Here is a 5,265-nt window from a genome sequence, read left to right on the forward strand (position 1 = left end):
CTTGAAGTTTTGCACTGAAGACTACAAGGCTACACACTTAATCAGCTTTAGTACTGAAGATCAATGGTCCTGTTAGGTTCTGAAAATGCAAGAAAATTAGGTCTCTGCTTAAAGGAAAAATGCTGAAAATATGCTTCGGCACATGTGTTTGTGACAATCAATCAATCATGGAACTGAAAGTAATTACGAAAAGAATCTCTGCCAGAATGGCATGGTTTTGCCAATCGTATCATTATCAGATGCCAAGGCCTCAAGGGCCACCACTGAGACTGAAAGAAATTTTGAAAATGGTCGGTGAAGAAAATAATACGGCTATCAGAAGCACCAAAATGCAATGAGTGGTATTGTGAGTGTTCAGTACCACTGTACCTGTATCAGTAGACGGTAACAAAAGGAAAGTTGCTTCCATGTGAAGGGATGAGCTACCAACAAAGCAACACATCGGGTCTCTGCAACTGCAAGCAGTACACTACAGGGAGCATAAAATAGATGAAACATTACATCCATTCCATGTACAGTAGTTCCAGAGACCACCATTAATGAAACCAAAACCCGTTTCTTTAAGCAGCAAAGTTAAGAGATTGGCAAGGGGTAGTAATATGTCCAATGGCAGGTGCAAAGTTCAGAGATTGGCAAAAACTGTGCCAACAGATATAATGCATTATCTGGATCCCAAAACAACCACGTCATTGCAATCTGCATATGATGCGATTATTCAAGATCCGTTTTCTGATATATTCATTTAGTTCAATGTGCAAATCCGGACACATACCTGGATTGGCCGACCGGAGCCGCCGGCGGGCGAGCAAAAGGAATCCGTGTCGCCCCTCTTCTTTTCTCTCCATCGCACCTCCTCTTTGTCCCTCGTATCTTCTTCCCAGGAGGCCGAGCCGCCATGGCCATGGAGCGCCGCAGCCGGCGGCCTCCACTACGCATCGCCGCGCTCGACCCTGATCTGATCCGCCTCGCCTCATCGTCCGCTGTTTCCACGCCGTGTGATTTCGAAGGAGGCGGATGGACCCGACGTCGACGATCCGAACGACCCTTCCCGCTCCACCGAGTAGGCCACCAGCAGCTTCACCACATGCCGGTACCGCCTCCGGTACGTCGGGAACTTGGACATGCTCCTCACTATCCCCACCATCCTGCAAGCAACAACATCATCATCAAGAAGAAAAACAGCAACAATCTGATAGACATTACCAACAGAAACAACCACTGACATCTCAAACAAAACACTAAAACACAAATAAGCAGTTGCAGGAGACAACACAACTTCTACTGATCGCCTAGATGTGCGCCATCCTCATGGGATCACGGGGTGTCTCGGCGCCGTTATCCCACACGTCTGCACCAGCAGTAGCAGAACTACTGCCGACGAAAAGAGTCGACCTCTCCAGGAACCTCACTTCCTGCTCGGTCATCTTTAGCACCTGCATCTGATCCTTGAGTACCAGCACAGGGTGGAAGAACCAGTCCAGCAGCAGGTCCTGCGGCCGGTTCTGCTGATCGACCTCCACGCCGTTGCCGAGAAGTAGCCCCGTGGAACCATCCTTGATCGAGTGGAGGACGGTGCACAGCATATCATAAGAAGGCAGTCCCAGGTTTATCGTCTCGCTGCCACTTTCTTTTGTTCTTAGCCACTCGGTCAGGTCAACACTGGTTATGACATTCAAATTCGGTAGGTCCCTGCCCCTTTGCTCACATGACTTCATAACGTTTTCCCATATCTGCACATCACAGAGAATGATTAGGAATTCAGGCAGGACTTGACATTCAAGATGAAACACCATGTACACTGCGGTGCTGAAAAATATTTCAATCCACTGCCTCGCACGTACACCAAAGTTAAACCTAGTACATCTAATTATATGTTTCTGCTTCACATATACATCTCATGACATTCAAGTACACTAATTGTTCAGGCTCGTCTATGATCTATCCATTATATATTTGACAGCAAAGTTAAAAGAAGCTTCCACTTTGCTCTGAGAGGATAGAGATTCCAACATTGATCAGAGAGGAAGATGAAGGAATGATACTACTTATTTGGGTTTGGTACAGATTATATGGATAGATATTAGGGAGCATACAGTTGTCCAACACCTTTTCTAGGCAGAAGGTGCTGCCAACTTCTCATATCTTTGAATTAAAGTTTGTATCCTAATTGTGGCCACTGGCCAAGTCAGTAGCTACCCTACAATCTTGTAAGTTTAGAAGGCCAGCATTCCTTCTTTTATGTGTTTCTTTTGATCGGCACATCACGACATTACCTCATTTAAATCGAGTCCCCAAACCTAAGGAACAATAGATTCAGCAGCTATACTGTTCAACTATTCCTTCTGCTGTTATTTCATCCTTGCATATACAACACTTCCTCAGTTAGAGAGCTAGCTCGCCTAATCTAAGAGACCATGGACCCCAACAGCTAACACAATTTCATTTTTGATGGTACCATCTCATTTATGGCATTACTACCTCACTTGGGGCTAGCTCACACCTAATCTACAAATCATGGATGCGAGAATAAAAATGTATAGATATGCACCAAAGAGGAAGCATGGATCGCAAAGCATATCCATTGCCTTTTCTTCCCAGACATGTGAAGAACATTGATGGTATTGAAACAATGAATGCACTTGTTACCAAGTCTGAGTATTTTCCACAAATTTTCCTCAAAGAGGGAGATCGAGCTGCATACATATAGTGACTATTCTTTGTATGAGACGGGGTCTGGTAAGAAGTAAACATAGGTGACAAACGGACCTGGACCATTTTGACCTCTTGTATGGCCTCCCTGATGGATCTCGCCGGAACCAAAGTCGGAACCAACATTGCTGGTGCTTCACTGGATGAACCAGGGTGCTCACTTCCCCTAAAAGAAACATTTGGCCGGACCGAGAACTCGGCGGAATCGGACAATTTCCTCTTCCGATAGGATGGCCTGGTGGAAAACACTTGCACCGTGAGGGATGAATAAAGCAGCACATAACAAAGTACAGTAAGCTACTACAGTACAACCCAAAGTTTTCAAAAACAGCAGAGGAGAACACTTTACTTTGGAAGAACAGTGCCTTCGCGAAGGTAAAGCCAGTCGTTGGTGTACTCGTCAAACTCGGAGACCATGGTCACCACGTACGAAGCCCCCTCCGGAACGACTTCTCCTGCGACGTCATCCATTGGTAATACCCCGTGCAGCCCTTGTATTACACAGCTAATGGTTAGTGGTGTGGCATGCAATTAGGAGAATTGGTACCATGTTCAGCTCAAGGCTCTTGTTGTGAGCAGCCTCTTCCAATTAAATTACGCCGGCAAAATAATCCAAACGGGGGTAAGAAATTCAATCAACGATTTCGACATGGAAGGCAAAAAAAAAGCAACCACAAATCAAACAAATTCCTCGATCCATCCATTCAATCTTTTTTTTGCGAGAACCATTAAATCTCCCTCTCGTCGGAAATAAATAAAAAGTAGAAGTAGAATAAAACAAGATAGCATCTCTCTTTCTTTCATGGCAATGGCAGGAGGCATCCGGGATGAACGCAGCAGCAACCGGCCTGACTTGAAATCGTTGCCTTATTCTAAAGGAAAATCTGTAGTGCTCCTAACTTGAAAGTAAAAAATAAAGAGAGAGGCTCGGCTCCTGTTGTGTTGTGAGCAGCCTCTCCCAATCACGCTGGAAAAAATAATCGAAAAGGGGGCAAGAGATTAAGGCAACGATTTCAACATGAATGACAAAACCGCGTCAGAAATCAAACGAATTTAACTCGCAAACTCTTAAATCCAGCCGGCCTAGACGACGGTGTAGAGGATGATCTCCGTGGCGTCGAGCGCGCTGCTGCCTCTTCATCATGGCCACGGCGCCGACGGCCGCGCCTCCCGAGGGCACCATCCCGCCGCCGTCGCCGGCACAGGGGGCGGCCGAGGAGGCGGGAGGGTGGTAGTAGAGCCGGCCGTCTGCGGGCAGTGGGAGTGGAACCGCGCCGCGATGGGCACCCCCATGTCCAGCAGCTCCACGTACTTCCCCATGGATCTCGCTCGAATCTGGCCTCCTTCCTCTCTCTCTCTGCTCGACGAAGATTGATGGCCGGGACGGACGGACGGAGAGGGCGGCCGGGAACTGGGAAGGACGGCGGAGCGGACGGCGGTGCTAGCCGGTGGTCTCATGGAACGGGGAGGCCCAGGAACTGGGGGCGGCCATGGGAGGGGTGGAGGAGAGCAGGGGCGCGAGAGTCGTCGTCGGCACGCGCCCACGCGCGCCTGCGCCTCCCGCCGCCGTCGCCGACACCGGGGGCGGCCGAGGAGGCGGGAGGGTGGTAGTAGAGTCGGCCGTCTGCGGGCAGTGGGAGTGGAACCGCGCCGCGATGCGCACCCCCATGTCCAGCAGCTCCACGTACTTCCCCATGGATCTCGCTCGAATCTGGCCTCCTTCCTCTCTCTCTCTGCTCGACGAAGATTGATGGCCGGGACGGACGGACGGAGAGGGCGGCCGGGAACTGGGAAGGACGGCGGTGCTAGGCGGTGGTCTCGTGGAACGGGGAGGCCCAGGAACTGGGGGCGGCCATGGGAGGGGTGGAGGAGAGCAGGGGCGCGAGAGTCGTCGTCGGCACGCGCCCACGCGCGCCTGCGCCCACGACGGCGGCGAGGGGAGACGGGTCCCTTGCCGCGGCCGAAGCCGGGGAGGAGCGGGCGGACGCATTCCCCTTCCCGGCGCCGAGGGGGAGGAGAGGAAGCAGACGTCGGCGTCACCGTCGCAGTAGGAGGCGAACGCTGCCATCCAGTCGATGGCGATGCCGACCTTCTTCGCCGTGGCCGCCGCCCTCGTCATCCGCGGCACCGGCGGAGGAAGATGGGATCGGGAGCGAGTTGGGAGTTAAAGGAGAGAGGAGAGACAGAGACGTGCGTGCGTGTGTAGCTGCAGTTTTTTTATCTCTTCGTGTTCGGTCGTGGATGTTCGGTCGCGGTTTTGCCCTGTGAAATCGCCCTGTGCGTGCGTGGGTTGAAAAAAATCGGTGGAAGCAGTGCGTACGTGGGTTGAGAAAAATCGGTGGTAGCGCTAGTAGCGACGGGGGATCTGTCGTCTGGTTGAACCATCACGACGACGGCAGATCCCCTTTAATAATAGAGATACACGTATCACATCATCTTATATGCTGCGTTTAATTGGTGAAACAATCTTATTCATGCAGTATTTGTTCACTTTTGCTTCGATACACCCCCAACAAAACGTAAAAGGAGAAACGTATACCCACCTCGTATTGTACA

The 5,265-nt window shown here is 50.7% G+C and overlaps 2 pseudogenes; both read right to left on the reverse strand.

Moving 5' to 3' along the window:
• Positions 1-970: 970 nt before the first annotated feature.
• LOC123397348 lies at positions 971-3,180 on the reverse strand (annotated as a pseudogene).
• A 612-nt stretch (positions 3,181-3,792) lies between these two features.
• LOC123399325 lies at positions 3,793-4,107 on the reverse strand (annotated as a pseudogene).
• Positions 4,108-5,265: the final 1,158 nt, after the last annotated feature.

This window comes from Hordeum vulgare, chromosome 5H (genome assembly GCF_904849725.1).
Source record: "Hordeum vulgare subsp. vulgare chromosome 5H, MorexV3_pseudomolecules_assembly, whole genome shotgun sequence".
Taxonomy (NCBI): domain Eukaryota; kingdom Viridiplantae; phylum Streptophyta; class Magnoliopsida; order Poales; family Poaceae; genus Hordeum; species Hordeum vulgare.